The sequence below is a fragment of the Sciurus vulgaris genome (assembly GCF_902686455.1).
Source record: "Sciurus vulgaris genome assembly, chromosome: 5".
NCBI classification, from domain to species: domain Eukaryota; kingdom Metazoa; phylum Chordata; class Mammalia; order Rodentia; family Sciuridae; genus Sciurus; species Sciurus vulgaris.
The window spans coordinates 98,485,829-98,508,672 of record NC_136465.1 but is presented as its reverse complement, the minus strand read 5'-3'; positions in this window follow the sequence as shown (position 1 = coordinate 98,508,672).

The window sequence follows — 22,844 nt, the reverse complement described above, 5'->3', positions numbered from 1 at the left end:
TGGAGATTAAACAATATGCTATTATATGATGAATGGATAACAGAAGATATTAGGAAGGAAATTAAAAAATTCTTAGAGGTAAATGAGAACAAAGAAACATCATATCAAAATCTCTGGGACACTATGAAAGCAGTACTTAGAGGGAAATTTATTTCATGGAGCGCATTTAATAAAAGAAGTAAAACTCAACAAATAAACGACCTAACACTACAGCTCAAAGCCCTAGAAAAAGAAGAACAGACCAGCACCAAAAGTAGTAGAAGACAGGAAATAGTTAAACTCAGAGCTGAAATCAATGATATTGAAACAAAAGAAACAATACAAAAAATTTACAAAATAAATAGTTGGTTCTTCGAAAAAATAAACAAAATTGATAAACCTTTAGCCACACTAACAAAGAGAAGACGAGAGAAAATCCAAATCACTAAAATTCGGAATGAACAAGGAAATATCACAACAGACAGGATTGAAATACAAAACATAATTAGAAGCTATTTTGAAAATCTATACTCCAACAAAATAGAAAATTTCGAAGACATCAACAGGTTTCTAGAGACATATGAATTGCCTAAACTGAATGAGGAGGACATAAACAATTTAAATAGACCAATTTCAAGTACTGAAATAGAAGAAGTCATCAAAAGCCTACCAACAAAGAAAAGTCCGGGACCAGATGTGTTCTCAGCCGAGTTCTACAAAACCTTTAAAGAAGAGCTCATTCCAATACTCCTCAAAGTATTCCATGAAATAGAAGAGGAGGGAACCCTCCCAAACTCATTCTATGAAGCCAATATCACACTGATACCTAAACCAGACAGAGACTCATCAAGGAAAGAAAATTTCAGACCAATATCCTTAATGAACATCGACGCAAAAATTCTCAACAAAATTTTAGCAAATCGCATACAAAAATATATTAAAAAGATAGTGCACCATGATCAAGTGGGCTTCATCCCAGGTATGCAAGGTTGGTTCAACATCAGGAAATCAATAAACGTAATTCACCATATTAATAGACTTAAAGTCAAGAATCACATGATTATTTCAATAGATGCAGAAAACGCATTTGATAAAATACAGCACCCCTTCATGCTCAAAACACTAGAAAAAATAGGGATAGTGGGAACATTCCTTAACATTGTAAAGGCCATTTATGCTAAGCCCATGGCTAATATCATTCTAAGTGGTGAAACACTGAAATCATTCCCCCTAAAAACTGGAACAAGGCAGGGATGCCCTCTTTCACCACTTCTATTCAACATCGTTCTTGAGACTCTGGCCAGAGCAATTAGACAAACCAAAGAAATTAAAGGGATATGAATTGGAAAAGAAGAACTCAAACTATCCCTGTTCGCTGATGACATGATTATATATTTAGAGGAACCTGGAAATTCCACCAGAAAACTCTTAGAACTCATAAGTAAATTCAGTTAAGTAGCTGGTTACAAGATCAATGCCCATAAATCCAATGCATTTTTATACATAAGTGATGAATCTTCAGAAAGAGAAATTAGGAAAACTACCCCATTCCCAATAGCCTCGAAAAAAATAAAATACTTGGGAATCAATCTCACAAAAGAGGTGAAAGACCTCTACAATGAGAACTATACAACACTAAAGAAAGAAATTAAAGAACACCTTAGAAGATGGAAAGATCTTCCATGTTCTTGGATAGGCAGAATTAATATTGTCAAAATGGCCATACTACCTAAAGTGCTATACAAATTCAATGCAATTCCAATTAAAATCCCAATGACGTACCTTACAGAAATAGAGCAAGCAATTATGAAATTCATCTGGAAGAATAAGAAACCCAGAATAGCTAAAGCAATCCTTAGCAGGAAGAGTGAAACAGGGGGTATTGCAATACCAGATCTTCAACTCTACTACAAAGCAATAGTAACAAAAACAGCATGGTATTGGTACCAAAATAGAAAGGTAGATCAATGGTACAGAATAGAGGACACGGACAGAAACCCAAATAAATACAATTTTCTCATACTAGACAAAGGGGCCAAAAATATGCAATGGAGAAAAGATAGCCTCTTCAACAAATGGTGCTGGGAGAATTGGAAATCCATATGCAACAGAATGAAACTAAACCCATATCTCTCACCATGCATGAAACTAAACTCAAAATGGATTAAGGACCTCAGAATCAGACCAGAGACCCTGCAGATTATAGAAGAAAAAGTAGGTCCAAATCTTCACCTTGTTGGTCTAGGATCAGACTTCCTTAACAGGAGTCCCATAGCACAAGAAATAAAAACTAGAATCAACCACTGGGATAGATTCAAACTAAAAAGCTTTCTCTCAGCAAAGGAAACTATCAGCAATGCAACGAAAGAGCCTACAGAGTGGGAGAATATCTTTGCCAATCATACTTCAGATAGAGCGCTAATATCCAGAATCTATAAAGAACTCAAAAAACTCTACTCCAAGAATTTAAATAATCCAGTCGACAAATGGGCTAAGGAAATGAATAGACACTTCACAGAAGAAGATCTACAAGCAATCAACAAACATATGGAAAAATGCTCAACATCTCTAGTAATAAGAGAAATGCAAATCAAACCCACCCTAAGATTCCATCTCACCCCAATTAGAATGGCGATTATCAAGAATACGAGCAACAACAGGTGTTGGCGAGGATGTGGGGAGAAAGGTACACTCATACATTGCTGGTGGGACTGCAAATTAGTGCAGCCACTCTGGAAAGCAGTGTGGAGATTCCTTAGAAAACTCGGAATGGACCCTCCATTTGACCCAGCTATCCCACTCCTTGGCCTATACCCAAAGGACTTTAATCAGCATACTACAGAGATACAGCCACATCAATGTTCATAGCTGCTCAATTCACAATAGCCAGACTGTGGAACCAACCTAGATGCCCTTCAATTGATGAGTGGATAAAGAAACTGTGGTATATATATACAATGGAATATTACTCAGCCGTAAAGAATGATAAAATTATGGCATTTGCAGGCAAATGGATGAAATTCGAGAATATTATGCTAAGTGAGATAAGCCAATCTCAAAAAGCCAAAGGACGAATGATATCACTAATAAGTGGAGGATGACACATAATGGGGGGGAGGGAAGGGTTAGTGTTAGGGTTAGAGTTAGGGTTAGCGAGGGGGGCAAGTATGGAGGAAGGAAGTACTGTATAGAGGGTAAAGAAGGGTGGGAGGGGTGGGGGAAGGGAAAAAATAACAGAATGAATCAAACAACATTACTCTATGTAAATTTATGATTACACAAATGGTATGCCTTTGCGCCATGTAGAAACAGAGAAGCAACATGTATACCATTTACCATTTGTTTACAATAAAAAAGTAAATAAATAAATAACATGAAAAAAAAAAAGAATCTCTGAATAGGAACATTGGGGAAATGCCTTGGGAGCACTATATTACATTATAATATAATGTGTTATATGTATATATTACTATATATGGGATAAACATTATATATATATCAATGTAGATATGCACACATATTATACAGTGCACTTCTTTTGTTCTCCTGATAAAAAGACTTCAGTTTCTATATAGTGCATATGCTGCAGTTTATAGTTCTCTGTGTGTGTGTATATGTGTGTGAGAACACGTGTGTGTGCATGCATCTGCAGCTAGCAAGGATGACCAGAAGAAACCCTCACAGATGATTTCTTCTTTTAAATAAACTGTTGACTAAGTATGTCAAATCATGACCCAGAGCCACAGAGCTGAATGATTTACGTTGTCCATACACAATGTGTTTGTAAAAGAAGTTTCACAGATTGCATTTCTCATGAGAAGAACTTATGAGGTGAGCTTTTTGGTAAAATAAAATATATACTTTTCTGGTCAGTGTGATCTTGGTAAATGGATCTGACATGCCGATCACATGAATCTCATGCCGTTTTGAGGTTGTCAAAGCCTCCCTGCACTGCATGGCAGGCTCCCTTTCCTTCCTTCTTGCTTCTCCTTTGTTTTGTGTTCCTCTCACCAGTGCGGAGTGGAATTCCCTGTGGGAAGACAGAGAACTGCAGCTTCCTGGTGAATGGCACCTCCTGTTCACACTATCAGGGCTGTAACGTAGCAATCCCAAGGGTGGTACTGTCCCTCTGCGCCCCTTGCAGTGTACTGAATTTTAAGAACAAAGCATCATGCTTCATAGTTTTTAGCTGTGGATGGACACAATACCTTTATTTTATTTATTTACTTATTTTTGTGGTGTGGAGGATCGAACCCAGTATCCCACATGTGCTGGGCAAGTGCTCCACTACTGAGTTACAATCCCAGTCCCATATTCTTCTTCTTCTTCTTCTTTTTTTCTTTCAGGCATTTCAGATATTTATTTCTTTTGGAAGCTTCAAAAGAATATAGCAGAGTATTTACATGCAGAAAATGCTACTTCCTATAATGTTCTGGACTAATGAAAAAAATCTAGAGGAGATGGTGCTCTTATTGCAGACTGAATGCCAATATAGTAATATATATTGTAATATATACAATGTTAGTACACGGCCTATAAACACATCTCTTCCAATTAATTGAAAAGTAAGCTGGGACCAGCAATCCCAGTTACTTGGGAGGCTCAGGCAGGAGGAATGTAAGTTCCAGGAAAGCCTTAGCAACTTAGGGAGACCTTTTTCAAAGCAAAAAAAAAAAAAAAAATGTTGGTGATATAGCTCCATGGTAGAGCACCCCTGAATTCAATCCTCAGCACCTACCTTCCAAAGTGGATGGGCAGTGCTAGGGTTTCTGAGTAACTGTCAAAACAAAGAAGAGGGACTTTACCATTTGTACCATTTTCTCTCTCAGTGACCTGCAGAGTTTGCCCAAGTTCACGATGACCCTGTGGTGGCTTGGATTAGGCTGGATGGCCTGTTGGGTATGAGCTATTACCTTGTTTGGATTCCCTCTATCACTTATAGGTTGGTAAGAGAGAAACACTCAGTATTTATAGAACACTGAGTTCCCCAATCACTCTTGTGACATAGGTAGCATTCTTCCTCAGCATTATAGAGTCATATGATCAATTATTCACAGTGTAAATTAGCATGCTTTTAAAATATTTCTTCTTGCCATTGCCTAACTTTAGGTCATTTTGCTATTTACTTATATCCTCAAAGAGAATCATAAAAAAGTAGTAACAATAATGAGGATACATTTTCTGTATAAAATTAAACATGATTATACACTATTAGAATATATAAAAATTAAAACCTATCTTTTGCTTTTTGATGTGTTTATAGTAAACATTTGTGTGGGCCAATATCTTAGCTTAATATGATATTTTGAGATGATCAGGAACATTTATTTATTCAAATATCTCTGCATCCTATAATATAAATAAAGGAATTGAATACTGCACAAAGGAAATTATCCTGTAGCAATTTCTCAGGGACTTTCTTTTCTTTTTTTAAAGACTGTAGTTATCTTTCATTGAGACACACATTAAGAATTTTAGCCAAAGTATAAAACAATGCCACTCTCCTTAGTAACTTTTTGTTTTGGAAAATATAGTTATATTTTAATAATTATGTATTCTTTGTGTCTACATATAATGGGTTCTTTATGTTATTTTTTAAATGAATAAATACTTAAAACATTTCTAGTTTTAATTTATAGTGCAATAGATACTGATAGTTATAACTGACATAACTGAAGTTCCTTGGGGTTCTCCATAATTGTTAGAGTGTTGCAGGGTCCTGACTAAAATGAGTTTGAGAAGTGCCATTTTAGACTCTAAGCTTTGTGCGGGCAGAGGATGTATCTGTCTTATTCACTGCTATCACCTATAAGGGAAATATTTGAAAAACAGCTTTGATTCATATATTAGAAATCTTCTAAGTATGTTCGGAACAAAATGAGTATGTGACCTATTATTTTTTTTTACAGTACATTTAATGAACTCTAAATATAGGATCAAATATTTTCAATGAAAATTTAGCATTCAAATTGAGATGTGCTATAGATTCAAAATATGAAGAGTGCTTCAATGACTTCATATCAAAACCAAGAATGTGAAATACTTATATAAATTTTATATTGATCATATGTTCTCTGACAAGTATTTTTATTAAAATCAATCGTACCTACTTATTTTTATTTTAATTAATTAATTAATTTTTATTGTAGTTATATATAGTAGTTGGGTTCATACCAACAAACTCATACATGCATGAAATTCAATTTCCCCTCCCCACTTTCCTTCCTGTTCTTCCTCCCCTTTCCCATTTTCCTCCCGCTATTCTACTAGACTTCCTTTTTCTTGTCTGTTAATTTATAGTTGATTGGTTCTTATGCATAAAGGTGAGGTTCCCTGTGGTATATTTACATATGTACTTACATGATTCTTAAAGAATTCATTCAGCATTTCCTCCCCTCACCCATCCCAGCACTCTGCCTCTTGATCTCCTTCTTCTACATTACTGATCTTCCCTCTATCTTTATGTTATCCTACCCTTCCCTCTTATTTTTACTTTTTAATATATAAAACTACATATGTAGCACACATTATATTTCTATTGAACAATGGTTTAGCACATTGTAAGCACTACATGAAGTATTAATGACCAGGCTTTATTATTAGCTATGTTATAATCTTTACCTTACAAAATCTTAAAAGGATAAAGGAGAGAATATGTAAAGCTCTTAGCATAGTGCAGGGCATACAGTAAGGGCTCAGAGAACAGCAACTGGCACTGCTGAGTAGAGAGGGCACTGTGTGTTCCTGGAGTGGGTACTGGACAGTGCTGGTGGGTGACAGAACTGGAAAGGCAATGGGAATGTGAAATGCAGAAAGTTTTGAAAACCGTACTGATTAATTCTCTATGCAATGGAGAGCCACTAATACTCATGATCCAAGATGTGTTTTAGACAGATAACTCTGATGTGTCCTCAGAGTTGGGATGCGAGTTTTGAAAACAGTTCTCAGTCATTTGGAGCTAAGTTTGCTTAGCAGATTGGGTGATTGAGCTGGGACATGCTGTCAGGGTCCCAAATCAAGTCTCAGTTTGGCTTCGTAGGAAACTCTTAATCCAGTCTCGTGGACGGTTCTGGCATGGGAGAGCCACACCGACTCCCTCAGCAGTTGTGAGGGTTCACCGTGACTATTTCTGGTGCCTTGGTGCCTTGGTGCCTGAGTCCAGCTGAGCATTTACACTAACCTCTCCAGCATGGAAGACTCAGTGTCCTGCTTATATGGAAGCTCAGATCTGGCCAGGTCTTAGTCATGCACAGGCTCCTCTGCTTTGCAGGTGGGCTGACCATGTAACTCATCATTCACCTGGCACATGGTTTCAGAGGACTCAGTCCATGGTTGGCTGCCTCCAAGGCAGAGACATCATGGCAGAAGGGCAGGGTGGAGGAAAACTTTTCAGTTCATGGCAGCTGGGAAGTAGAAAGTCTCAGGGACTTTCTTGTTTATTCCACTGAAACATAGCATTTGAAGATAATGCTTTAAATCAGTGTATATCAAGGTGTGAACATTTTTAAGGTCTAATTTTATCTTAATGGTACCTACATGAACAGGACATTTAACCATGTAATAATAACAATATTACTTTGTATTTGCCTAGTGCACTCTATGGACAAACAGACTTGTTTTTGTGATGTCATGTAATCTTAGCAAGTATTTCAAAATCATGTAGCTACCTAAAGCTCCTTTGATTATAAGAGACAGAAACAAATAGACAAAATGACAATGTTATAGACAGAAATTAAAACACCAAGATGTGAAGGACCTTGACAAAGATCCCAGGGCAAGAGAGGGTTGGAGTGAGTAGAATCAGGTCTACATGACCTAGAAGACTTTCTCCAAGGTGGCTTCCTAGTGAGAGTGCTAAACTTGGGTAACTGGACTTGGTAGACATTTTCCATAAAGGAATGATTCTTTGTGCAGTAATTTTTTCAGGCAGGCTGCCTTAGAACCTAAGTTTGATTGGCAGGAAACAAGGGTCCCCTATAGACAACTCTATACACAGCAGATGGCAAGGGAGGAACTGGGGGAACTTTTTAAGTATGAACAGACAAAGGCAAAGAGAAAGCATATTGCTGACGAAATAAACGAGAGTGAATAGTGGGTTGATTTGGAAGTTTGATGTTTATTGAAGTAGAAGGAATCATTCTCTTGAGGTCCACTCTGATTTTTATTTACTTAATCTGTGTCACTCCTAATTTGGATTATGTTACTTATATACTAGTAAGTAAGATTATCTAGCAATTTTACATGCATGAATAAAGCAGATTTTTAAGGCAGGTCAGTTTTAAGTAAATTCATAATATAACTTATGTTCTAGAAAACAGAAAACACTCAAATATACCAGAAAAGAAAAACTTCTTTGAACTTGCCATATTGAAAAAAATAATTAAAATGGAATTTTCCTACAGGCAGCCAGTCTATTAGCTAATGAAAATTAAATCATGTTCTTCTATTGAGTGTAACATTTTTCTTTTCATTATTTATAAGTGTTCATTACATGCCAATAGTATCTGGAGACCTGCAGAGATCACAAAACAAAAACAGAACTCCTGCCCAATACATTTTACATTAAATAAGATGTAGTAAGCATATTTTATATATCATTTGTCATAGAAGAGCATCCTATAATTACCATCTTGCTTTTAAAAGGCATATTAAATAATGAAAGATAAAACAATAATAAGGTTTTGTATCAGCTGTGGAAAATACCATGGGCCATGACTAGATTTAAATGCAGGGTCTGCAGTACTGTTCAGATACATTGCAGGATCAGGGATTTCTAAATGTAACAAATGCCTCTAAAAGTCATATTAGTAAATTATCAAGACCAGTTCCACATCCTGCAGTGTATTCCTTGGAGACCTGACTATAACAATTGGGCAGATTTTACTGAGTGAAACTGGAAGATTTGCAAATGTCACAGTCTCAAGGTACAATGTGATAATCAGCAGTGTGATCTTCCTTTGAGTCCAGTGAATTTCATTTCTGAGGTGTTTTTTGGGTGACCACTGTTTTCTTCATTAATAGACCTGATCAGTATCATCTGATCTCAACAGAATAGGTTCTCCTTAATCTCACTTATCAAATTGACTGAGAAAACCCTGTAGTGTATAAGTCTGAGAACTTTCTAGAAGTTCTTTATTTCATCCTGAAACATTCCTTGGCTTTCTCAAATTGCTCTTTAAAAGTAAATGCAAAGAAAATAAGTGAGAGCTTTAAAACACAAGACTAAAATTGACACTAATAGAAAAGAGATGGGGAAAAGCATGAACATTTTCCTGAGCACCTACTATACACCAGGCACCTTGATAAACATTTCACATGCTTTGCATTTATGTCAATATAATCTATGAAAACATCTACTATGTTTACTAACTTTAAGTTTAGTTGTTAAAATTCTTGGACTCTTGTTTTTCAACAAGTATCCTAAGAATGCATCATCTACTCCAAATGGAAATGGAGCTACAATCGGTTACCTTTTTTTTTAAATCATATGTCTTTTATTGCACAACTAGAAGAAAAGAGCTTATGCCAAACTAATTTCTCAGATGACATGGATACAACATCTCCCAAGAGGTGTGATGTTCTTTATAAAGCAACTCCATGTGGTTTCAGAAAGGGAAAAAGAAAGATATTACACTTGGACCAAGTGTAAGACTTCCAGTAATACAGCTGCTGCCATCTGCAATTTAGTGAGTCTATTGAGGTCCCTTCACTCCAGGTGGCTTTATTTCCTTATAAACTCCAATAAATTGAGGCAAAAGGCATGCTTTGTATGAAGAAAGTTTGCCTGACTTTGCAAATACACAACTGAGCCCTAGAGAAGTCATGAATCTATATGGCTTAATAATGCAGTGTTCAAAGAAATGTAATGCTCAGAGAGTGAGGCAATGCACCCATAGTTGCTAAAAAGAGACATCTGGCAGTCTGGAAGCTTAGAAATGTAACACACCCTGAAGACAGGAAAGGGCTCAGCATATTTAATTGAAAAAGCTCTCCTGCAAAATGTGCAAGTCTTTTATTTTTGACCCCAGTTTTCCTCCATCACACCATTTAGCCATCATGTTCTGCCTCAGGTTAGGTCCAGAGCAATACAGCTGCCAACCAAGTACCGAGTCCTCTGAAACTATGAGCCAAAATAAATCTTTCCTCCTGTAAGTTGTTCTTGTGAGGAATTTTTGTCACAGTGAGGAAAAGCGAACACATTTCTATACACTAACAACCAACTATCCAAAGATAAATTAAGAAAACAACCCCATTTACAATAGCATCCAAAAGAATAAAATACTTTCCAATAAATTTAAGAAGGTGAAAGAGCCGAATGCTGAAAACTACATAAAACTGTTGAAAAAAATAGAAGAAAACACAAATTAGAAAATATTTGCAAACTGTTCTGTGTTCATAGGTTAGAAGAATTAATATTGTGAAAATGTCCATATTATCCAAAGCAATCTACAGATTCAATTCAATGTTTATCAAAATCTCAATGATATTTTTCTTAAAAATAGAAAAGGCAATCCTAAAACTCATATGGAACCACAAAAGATCCTGAATAGCTAATGCAATCTTAAGAAGTATAAAGCAGAAGTGTCATATTTCCTGACTTCAAATTATATTATGAAACTATAGTAATTAAAACAGCATGATACTGGCATAAAAACAGATGTATATGCCAACTGGACAAAATAGAACCCAGAATAAACCTGCACATAAATGGTCAACTAATTCTCAACAAATGTGCCAAGAATACACAGTGCGGGAACAGTAGTTTCTTTAATAAATGGTGTTAGGAAAATTGAATATCCACATGCAGAAGAGTGAAACTGGACCCTTATACCATATATAAAATCAACTCAAAATGAATTAAAGACTTAAACAACTTAAACATATGAAAAACTTCTAGAACTAATAAATGAATTCAGCAAAGTAGCAGGATATAAAATCAATACATGTAAATCGAATGAATTTCTATTCATAAGTGATGAATCCTCTAAAAGAGAAATTAAGAAAACCACTCCATTCACAATAGCCTCAAAAAAATAATACTTGGGAATCAATCTAACAAAAGAGGTGAAAGACCTCTACAATGAAAACTATAGAACACTAAAGAAAGAAATTGAAGAAAACCTTAGAAGATGGAAAGATCTCCCATGTTATTGAATAGGCAGAATTAACATTGTCAAAATGGCCATTGTACCAAAGATGTTATACAGATCTAATGCAATTCCAATTAAAATCCCAATGGTATTCCTTATAGAAATAGAGAAAGCAATCATGAACATCATCTGGAAGAACAAGAGACCTTGAATAGCCAAAACAATCCCTAGCAGAAAAAGTGAAACAGGAGATATCACAATTCCAGACCTTAAACTATACTACAGAGCAATAGTAACAAAAATGGCATGGTATTGGCACCAAAATAGACAGGCAGACCAATGGTACAGAATAGAAGACACACAGATGAACCGACATAAATACAGTCACCTTGTATTACACAAAGAAGCTAAAAACATACAATGGAGAAAAGATAGTCTGTCAATAGATGATGCAGGCAAAACTGGAAATCCATATGCAGTAAAAATGAAATTAAATCTCTATCTCTCACCCTGCACAAAACTCAACTCAAAATGTATAAAAGACATAGGAATTAGACCAGAGACCCTGCACCTAATAGAAGAAAAATAGGCCCAAATCTTCATCATGTTGGCTTAGGACCAGACTTCCTCAACAAGACTCCCAAAGCACAAGAAATCAAAGCAAGAATCAATAAATGGGATGGACTCAAACTGAAAAGCTTTTTCTCCACAAAGGATACAATTAATAATGTGAAAAGAGAGCCTACAGAGTGGGAGAAAATCTTTTCCCCACACACTTCAGATAGAACACTTATCCCCCAAATTAATAAAGAACTTACAAAACTTTATACCAAAAATACGAAGAACCCAATCAATAAATGGGCCAAGGAACTGGACAGACACTTTACAGAAGAAAACATACAGGTAATTAATAAATATATGAAAAAGTGTTCAACATCTCTAGTAATTAGAGAAATGCAAATTAAAACAACTCTAAGATTTCATCTTCCTCCAATTAGAATGACTATTATCAAGAACACAAACAATAATAGATGTTGGTGTGGATGTTGGGGAAAAGGCACACTTATATTGCTGGTGGAGTTGCAAATTGGTGTAGCCACTCTGGAAAGCAGTGTGGCGAATCCTCAGAAAACTTGGAATGGACTCACTTTGTGACCCAGTTATCCCATTCCTCGGTTTATACCCAAAGGACTTAAAATTAGAATACTACAGTAACAAAGCCACATCGATGTTTATAGCAGCTCAGTTCACAATAGCTAGTTTGTGGAAACAACCTAGATGCCCTTCAACAGATGAATGGATAAAGAAACTCTGGTATACATACACAATGGAATATTATTCAGTTATAAAGAAGAATAATATTATGGCATTTGCAGATCAATAGATGGAATTGAGAATATCATGCTAAGTGAAATAAGCCAATCCTAAAAAACCAAAGGCCAAATGTTTCGCCTAATAAGTGGAGAATGATATATAATAGAGGTGCGGGGTGTGGGGAGTGAGAATAGAATGGAGGAACTTTAGATTATGTAGAAGGAAATGAGAGGGAGGGGGGTATGAAAAATGGTGGAATGAGGCAGACATCATTGCCCTATGTACGTGCATGATTAGACGAATGGTATGAATCTACATCGCGCACAACCATAGAAACGAAATGATATACCCCATTTGTGTACAATGAATCAAAATGCAATCTTTAAAAAACTTAAAAAACAACAAACATATGACTTGAAGCTCTGAAACTCCTAGGAAAAGAACTCCTTGACTTTGGTCTTAGAAATTATTTTTGGTTTTTGGATTTTTTTTGGATGTGGCATCAAATGCACAGGCAACAAATTAAAAAATAAACAAGTGAGACTACATCAAATTAAAAAGTTTCTGCACAGCAAAGGAAACAATAAAACAAAAAGGCAACCTATGGAATGAGTGAAAATGTTGGCAAATCATATATTTGGTAAAGGATAACAACCCGTTTATAATGAATTCATACAACTCAATCATAAATATAACCCAATTAAAAAATGAGAAAGGACCTGATTAGACATTATTCCAAAGAAGACATACAGATGGATAACAGATATTCAAAAAGATGTTTCATATCACTAATCATTAGAGAAGTGCAAATTAAAATCACATTAATATATCACACCATACCTGTAAGGAAGGCTATTTTATTTTTTCCCATACTTTTTGTTGGTGCATTATAGTTGTATATAATATTGGGATTTGTGGTTACATATTTGTACATGCATACTATGTAACAATATAATTTGGCTAAGGCTGCTTTCAAAAGTCAAAACACTTAAGAGAAGCATTGTCAAGGATGTAGAGAAAAAGGAATCCTCGTATACTGTTGGTGGGTCTATAAATTTGTACAATGGAAAATACTATCAAGATTCCTCAAAAACTAAAAATAGAACTACCATGTGATCCAACAAGCGTACTTTCTGGGTATATATTAAAGGGAAAAGATATCACCATCTTGAAGAGATATGTACAGTGCCATGTTTATTGCAGCATTATTTGTAATAGCCAAGATATGGAAACAACTCAAGTGTCTCTTGATGCATGAATGTTAAGTCAGCTTTTTTTTTTTTTTTTTTTGCCCACTGTGACTCAAAACACCTGACAAGAACAACTTAGAGAAATCCAAATTAAAACTATACTGAGATTTCATCCCACTCTAGTCAGAGGGGTAATTATCAAGAATACAAATAACAATAAATTGTTGGTAAGGATGTTTGAAAAAAGGTTCACTCATACATTGCTGGTGGGATTGCAAATTGGTGCAGCCACTATGGAAAGCAGTATGGAGAGTCCTCAGAAAACTTAGAATGGAACCACTATTTCACCCAGTAATCCCAGAAGAATGAAATTATGGCATTTTCTGGTAAGGATAGAACTGGAGGATATTATGTTAAGTGAAGTAAGCCAATCCCCAAAACCAAAGGCCTGATGTTCTCTCTGATATGTGGTTGCTAACACACAATGAGAGGGGCAGGGAAGAACAGAAGTACTTTGAATTAGACTAAGGGAAATGAAGGGAAGGAATGGGGATGAGAATAGAAAAGACAGTAGAATGACTCAGACATTGTTTCCTATGTTCATATATGAATACACGCCCAGTGTAACTCTACATTACATGCAGCGACAAGAATGGAAAGTTATATTCCATGTATGTATATGTAAAAATATGTTATACTGTCATGTTTAACTAGAAAGAACAAATAAAAAATTTAAAAAAGAACAACTTAGAGGAGGAAAGTTTATTTGGAGCTCACGTCTTCAGAATTCTCAGTCCATGGTTGGCCAGGTTCATTGCTGTGGGCTCGAAATGAGTCAGAGCATCATGGTGGAAAGGTGTGACAGAGGCAAGCTGCTCAGCTCATGACAGCCAGAAAGCAGGGAGAGCACGGAGCTAGGGATAAGATACAATCCCCAAGGGCACGCCCTCTGTGACCTACTTCCTTCAGTCAAGGCCCCCTGGCCTAAAGTTACCACCCAGTAGTTCATTCAAAGTATTAATCCATCAAAGGGATCAATGGATTAATCAAATGGATTGAATGGATTAATCCACTGATGAGATTTCTGCTCTTATAAAAGAATCATTTCACCTCTGCACATTTCTGCACTGGGGATCATGTTTCCAACATGAGTGTTTCGGGGGACACTTCATATCTAAATCATAACAAATGCATAAAGAAAATGTCACACACACACACACACACACACACAGACACACAGATACACACCACAGAATTCTTCAGACAGAAGGAAATCCTGCCATTTGCAACAATGTGGATGAACTTGGAAGAAATTACATTGAGTGAAAAAAGCCAGGCATAGAGACAAATACTGAATGATATCACTTGTGTGTGAAATCTAAAAGAAGGTGATCTCAGAAGCTGGGAGTAGAAAAGCAGTTTGAGGGGCTGGCAGGTGGGGTCCAATGGAAGGTTTTGGTCAAAGGTACAAAGTTTCAGTTTTCCAGGATGAATAAGTTCTGGAGACCTTACACATAGCGTGGTGACGGTAGCCAATAAATCATACACTTGGAATCTGCTGAGAGAGTACCTTAAGTGTTCTCACTACAAAGAACAAAAGAAAACAATGGTAACTTCGGTAACTTCGTGAGGTGAGGGAATGGATATGTTAATGAGCCTGATTGTGGTGGTTGTTTTGCTTTATATATTAAATCATCAGGTACTACACAGCTTAAATATATAATTTTTATTTTTTAATCATCTCAATAAAGCTGGAAAAAATTCATATTCTTTTTGAAAATATGCTGCCTGATTCATTAGGGGCGCTTTTGTGAGTAGGAGGGCTCATGAGGATTACGGGGAGGAATTTTATTTATTCTTTCTATACCTGGAACATCTCCATAGCCCAAGGCTGGTAACGTGCTGAACTTTTTGATACTTGAAATAACCAATCTATGCTTTCTGCTCTGGGCATGTTGCAGGTCCCTCCAAGATCTACCCTGTGCATGGACTCTTGTTGCCACACTGTGGGTCCTGTAGCCACTGTGTGTGGCACTTCCAGATACTCCCAGCATTATCACTTTCTAGCTTGTGTGACAGGTATTGATGTCTGTCTGGACTGTGGGCAGAATCATGTTCATACTGTTTAGGACCAAGCATATATGCATGCTTGGTTCTTAAAATGAACATTTTAAGATTAGTGTAAACATTTAAAAATTTTATATACGAAAACTAACTTTTTGGCTTCTTTTGACAAACAAAAAGGTCTGGCATCTTAACACCCACACTCCTTTAATAGACTCAATTAGCAGAAACTGACTCCCCATTAAACGAGGCATCTGCTCTTCATTTCACTTGTAGTACCCGCCTGTAGGCATTTGAATGTGACTGCTGGCTTAGGCTGTGCTTTGCACAAGGTGCCCAAACTCATTGTTGAATGAACCACACAATCAACAAAGCATGGTTGTCTTCCCCATCACCGAGTCGCTATGTTATTTCTTCTATCTATCCTCTTCTTAAGAGCTTTTACACAGCCTGGAAAAAACGCTTGGCAACATTCAATCTCTTTCATTCCTAATTTGATTCACTTCTGTAGCTCCTCACATATCAAGCTGAGAACACGCCCCGGCTGCTAATTCATTTCTGGTCACAATCCAGCAGGGATCAAGAGCAGCCTATTAACTTTCACAGCCACTGTCAACCACAGCCTCAGGGTTCACTTTCTGTTCATTAATTCATTTTAAGTTTTTTATTTTTTTGGTGCTGGGGATTGAACCCAGGGCTATGCACATTAATTCACTTTTTCAAAAGAAGTTTTGAATCCATTCAAGTGAGGAATTTTGGGTAGCCCCAGTTTAACCAGATGCTTGGTAACCTTGTCCACATGGCTCTGCTCTATAGTTTTGCATTCAGGCTGTGGCAGGACAGTATCACCTGACACAGTAACTCACAACTCCATGCTATGTCTTGGTGCCACCTGAGACGACTACTTGCAACTTGTTACAGTTTGGATATGAGTTATCTCCCAAATCTCCTGTGTTAATGCAGGAATGTTTGGAGGTAAAATGATTGGATCGTGAATGCTGAATCCCAATCAGTCCATCTGAGCTTGAATGGACTTACTGTGTGGTACCTGTAGGAAGGTGGGTGTGGCTGGAGGAGGTGAGTTACTAAAGGCGTGCCCTGGAGGGGGTTATTTTCCCTGTGACCTCTTTCCCCACCTCTTTCTGCTTCCTAATTGCCATGAACTGAGTAGCTTTCCTCTGCCATGATGTTCTACCTTATCTAAGGCCCAGAGTGATGTTCTGCAGACCATGGACTGACCCTCTGAAACCATGAGCCTACATAAACTTTTCCTCCTCTAAGTTGTTCCTGTCAGGTATTTTGGTCACAGTGATGAGAAACTGACTACAACCCAAGTCAGGGTGAAACCAGGTGCCCTGCAGAAGGTTACTTTAATTTTTCCTCAAAAGAAAATTATGCTCTGTAGGAGTGGGCTGCAGCTCCTCAGAGTAATTCATGCCTCACCTGTACCTACCGGTTAACTGCACCACAAGAACAATTATTGTGTAAACTTTCAGATTTCAAATGACATGTTTTTCACAACTAAGATCACCTTTCTATTATAGTGGGTAGTATTGAATCAATAATTTTAAACTATAGAGGTTCAACCCTGATTAAATGACTTCATGAATCCACAGAATATGCTTTTTTTTTTTTATTGTAAACAAATGGGATACATGTTGTTTGTCTGTTTGTACATGGGTTAAAGGCATACCATTTGTATAATCATAAATTTACATATGGTAATGTTGTTTGATTCATTCTATTATTTTTCCCCTTCCCCCCTACCCCTCCCACCCTTCTTTTCCCTCTAAACAGTCCTTTCTTCCTCCATTCTTGCCCCCCTCCCTAACCCTAACCCTAACCCTAAACATAACACTAACTCCTCCCACCCTCCCCCTTATGTGTCATCATCCACTTATCAGCGAGATCATTTGTCCTTTAGTTTTTTGAGATTGGCTTATCTCACAGCATAAGCTTTGAAGGTCAAGTACAAGCTCATGATGCAGCATGAGTCCCACAGCAATTTTTCTTCAAGATGCATGGAGTGTGGACATTTTTCATAACTGTATGACTACTTGCTACTATGGAGTATTCAACCAGAAAAATGGAAAGGGAAAGTGGAGTGATAATTAGATTAACAATTTCTCAGAGATAACACCTTTAACTTGTGAATAAAAATGTGTTAGAAATTCGCATCAGGTGCTGTCAAGATCCAAATGTCACCCTATCCTACTGCACCTGTTATCACTAACTCCAGGGGCATGTGTACCCCAGAGGCGCTTGAAAAATTATCTGTAAAGACCTGAGATTTCAAGAGCATCATGTAAGCAGAGCACTGAGAGTTGAAAGTGTTTTTCTTGCAAAGATATATTTAGATCAATTCCCTCTCACTGTAACTTTTAAAAGTCAAATATAACAATAAACAGTATTCAAAGTACAATTGCTAACTTTAATTTTATTTTTTCCCCAGTTTTTTGCCACTTAAGATAGGTCAGCACATTATAGTTTTTCACTTAAAATGCTTTACTTCAGTCTGTATTTCAATTTTAAAGTTCAAAAAGATAATGAGGGATTCCATTGAGAACAAATAATCTTTTCAACAACTTCAACCTCAAGAATAGGTTCAAAACTCTGGTCAGTGGGAATTGTTCTCAGTAAACGGCCTTCTTCCCTTTCTTTCATGATTCTAAATTTCAGGGAGTAAAGTTTTGCTTTTAAAATGCATGAAGAGGAGGCACTACAGAAAGCAAATACCTGGTATGCATCTTATTTGCAGAAAGCTTATTTTTTGCATTCTGTAGGAAGGTAATGCATTATTTAAAAGTAATCTAATTATTGAAATTCAATTTCAAGCCGTTCTTCTTGTATTTAATTCATCAAGTTAGAAAGTTCTGAACTAAACCTGGCCATTTGTGGTTTCTCTTGACATTGTGAGCTCAGGAGGAAATGAAGATAAAACATACACAGCAATTGTATAATTAAAAATGCGTGAGAGTGGGAGGTCAACCCTGACAGTCATCCTGTTGGTTGCTTATCAGAATCCCCACTGGCCACTACTTCACATGCACCATCCTGAGGACAGCAAGTTGGGGGACAGTGTTCCAGGGGTTCCTCTGTGGTTATACATTTGCAGTGGGGTAAAAATAAAAGTGAATCATGGTGTAGACTGAGATGTAAAAATCACCCCCTCTTGCTGGTTGCAGTGGTTCATCCCTGTAATCCCAGAGACTTGGGAGGCTGAGATAGGAAGATGGAGGCCAGCCTCAGTAATTTAGTGAGGCCCTATCTCAACATAAGAAATAAAGAAGGACTGGTTGTAGCTCAGTGCTAAAGCACCCCTGGGTTCAATCCCCAGTACCCTGCCCCCCCAAAAAAATACTCCCTCTCATGTGAGATAATTACCTTCCCTGGCATGCTTTTCATCTTGAGAAAGAAAAGTGAAAAGAAGATTTTCTGAAGAACATGAAGGACGCTTGAAGATTATTTTCTTCCTTGGCACAACTTATACAGATGGAAAACTGTCCTTGTGACTCAAGCAGCAAAGGCTCTGAAGAAAAACGGGCATTAATTAATGGATGGTCTACAATCATGGATTCCTACTGTCTAGAAGCCACAGGGCATGGCATTTCAAGTGGCCAAAAGCTACAGAAGAGGAGATGGAGTTGTAGGAAACCTGACTAGTGTCCTAGTAACACGGTCACCTGCCTGTGCTGCTTTCTAGAAATCCTTTCACTCCAGACTCTGATTAAGCACATCCCCTGAGTGAGTGCTCCCAAAGCCAGATGACATTCTGAGTTATGGCACTTCCAAAAGTTGAGGATTGATGGGTGGTTAGGCTAATGCTAATTATTTTTTCTAAGAAATGTGCAATTCAAAAAAAATAGAGCAGTTGGGTGCGGAGGCACACACCTGTAATCCCAGTGGCTTGGGAGGCTGAGGCAGGAGGATTGGGAGTTCAAAGCAGCCTCAGCAATGGTGAGGTGCTAATCTAGTGAGACCGTCTCTAGATAAAATTTAAAATAGGGGTGGGGATGTGACTCAGTGTTCAAGTGCCCCTGGGTCCAATCCCTGGTATCAAAACAAACAAATGAAAAACAAAACCAAGAACTAAAACAAAACAAAACAAAAAAATTTAAAAAAGGAGTTTTTTTGATCTCTAAATATAGAATCATGTCATTGGCAAATAGTGACAGCTTGAGTTCTTCTTTTCCTATTTGTATCCCTTTAATTTCTTTGGTCTGTCTAATTGCTCTGGATAGTGTTTCAAGGATGATGTTGAATAGAAGTGGTGAAAGAGGACATCCCTGTCTTGTTCCAGTTTTTAGAGGGAATGCTTTCAGTTTTTCTCCATTAAGAAGGATGTTGGCTCTGGGCTTAGCATGGATAGCCTTTACGATGTTGAGGTATGTTCCTACTAGTCTATTTTTTCTAGTGTTTTAAGCATGAAGGAGTGCTGTATTTTATCAAAGACTTTCTTGGCATCTATTGAAATAATCATATGACTCTTAACTTTAAGTCTATTGATGTGATGAATTACATTTATTGATTTCTGGATGTTGAACACATAAAGAAACTGTGGTATATATATATACAATGGGATATTATTCAGCCAGAAAGAAGAATAATATTATGGCATTTACAAATAAACCGATGGAACTGGAGAACATAATACTAAGTGAAATAAGTCAATCCCAAAAAACCAAAGCTGAATGTTTTCCCTGATAAGTAATGATGATATTAATGGGGGTGGGGATGGGGAATGAGAGAAAAATGGAGGAACTTTAGATTATGTAGAAGGAAATGAGAGGGAGGGGGGTATGAACAATGGTGGAATGAGACAGACATCATTACGCTATGTACATGTATGACTCCACGAATGGTATGATCTACATTGTGTACAACCATAGAAATGAAATGATGTACCCCATTTGTGTACAATGAATCAAATTGCAGTCTGTAAAAAAAAAAAAAAATAAATAAATAAAAAGGGCAGGGGATGTAGATCAGAGGTAAACATCCCTGGGTTGTTCAATCCTCAGTAATCTATAAATAAAGAAAGAAAACAGACCTCTTTATATTCAACAAAAATCTCCCACTCATCTGTTATCTGTGTGAAATGTCTTGGGAGAAACAGTTTTCAGTACCTTCTGTCTAGCTCGTCTTTCACATAGAATTGAAATGAATTGTTCAATTCGACATTCCTTCCACCCACCTACCCAGAAAATGCCCGCCCTCCTAGCACCCATTTTGGGTTTTTCTCAGTGCCTAGCAGGATGGAATCAACATAATGCAGTGACAATTTAAGTAAGAGAGAAATATGCCTTAGAGAGGAAATGCCAAGGATTCCAAAAGTCAAAGAAAAGTGTGACATGAGTCATGAGCCACAGGCACAGAGGTGCACTGTTAGGAGACCAGGAAAATGGAGACGTAGAAGCAGGAAAAGAAAAGAAAACCACCTAGCAGGTAAGTAGTCACAGGTTTCTGTTTCTGCAGACTGACACTCACCTTGTCCATGTTTGCCTTCACTATCTACACCTGTAGAAGAACACTGGCCTTTCTATTCCTGAAATCCTTAAGGTAAGCTACTTTATTTTGACTTGTCCGTGCATATAGCGGCATGCATGAAAATATCTAAGAAGAGAAATTGACGCTGATTCTCTAACTTAGGTCTCTACTGCAAATTTTTATTTTATTGGTCCAATATTCTTTTTATTCGTGTGCTGGGTGAGGATGTACCAAAATTCTTGAAAGGAAAATATTTAATTAGATGTGCTATTAAGTTAATGGGTCTAGTTTTTCCAATAGTTTACAAACCTGAAGTAGCAATAATGTACAGGCAGACAGAATTACAGAAAGTTGATTTATTTAATTTATTGCTTGAGACTATAACCGGAGCCAGAAAGAGGCAGGTTACAACGTTTGTGGGCTCGTAAATATTTACAAATCCATCTGTGAGGGTGGTTAATGATCAGTTCTCAGAGCTGAAGGAGGATCAGAGGAAAATCAGCAAGCCAAAAACCACCCTTTTCCAAATCCAACAGTCCATCTTCCACGCTCAGTTTAAAAAATAAATCTCTTTGCTGCTGACACCAGTGGTGGGGCCACCCCCACTGGGCAAGGTTTTCAGTTTCCTCTTCTGTAGCACTGTACTTCCGCCATTCTCTTTTTTTTTTTTTTATTTTATTGTAAACAAATGGGATACATGTTGTTTCTCTGTTTGTACATGGCGTAAAGGCATACCATTTGTGTAATCATAAATTTACATAGAGTAATGTTATTTGATTCATTCTGTTATTTTTTCCCTTCCCACCACCCCTCCCACCCCCCTTTCCCTCTATACAGTACTTCCTTCCTCCATACTTGCCCCCTTCCCTAACCCTAACTCTAACTCTAACACTAACCCTTCCCTCCCCCCATTATGTGTCATCATCCACTTATTAGCGATATCATTCTTCCTTTGGCTTTTTGAGATTGGCTTATCTCACTTAGCATGGTATTCTCCAATTTCATCCATTTGCCTGCAAGTGCCATAATTTTATCATTCTTTATGGCTGAGTAATATTCCATTGTATATATATACCACAGTTTCTTTATCCACTCATCAATTGAAGGGCATCTAGGTTGGTTCCACAGTCTGGCTATTGTGAATTGAGCAGCTATGAACATTGATGTGGCTGTATCTCTGTAGTATGCTGATTTTAAGTCCTTTGGGTATAGGCCAAGGAGTGGGATAGCTGGGTCAAATGGTGGTTCCATTCCAAGTTTTCTAAGGAATCTCCACACTGCTTTCCAGAGTGGCTGCACTAATTTGCAGCCCCACGAGCAATGTATGAGTGTACCTTTCTCCCCACATCCTCGCCAACACCTGTTGTTGCTCGTATTCTTGATAATCGCCATTCTAATTGGGGTGAGAGGGAATCTTAGGGTGGTTTTGATTTGAATTTCTCTTATTACTAGAGATGTTGAGCATTTTTCCATATGTTTGTTGATTGCTTGTAGATCTTCTTCTGTGAAGTGTCTATTCATTTCCTTAGCCCATTTGTCGACTGGATTATTTAAATTCTTGGAGTAGAGTTTTTTGAGTTCTTTATAGATTCTGGATATTAGCGCTCTATCTGAAGTATGATTGGCAAAGATATTTTCCCACTTTGTAGGCTCTTTCTTTGCATTGCTGATAGTTTCCTTTGCTGAGAGAAAGCTTTTCAGTTTGAATCTATCCCAGTTA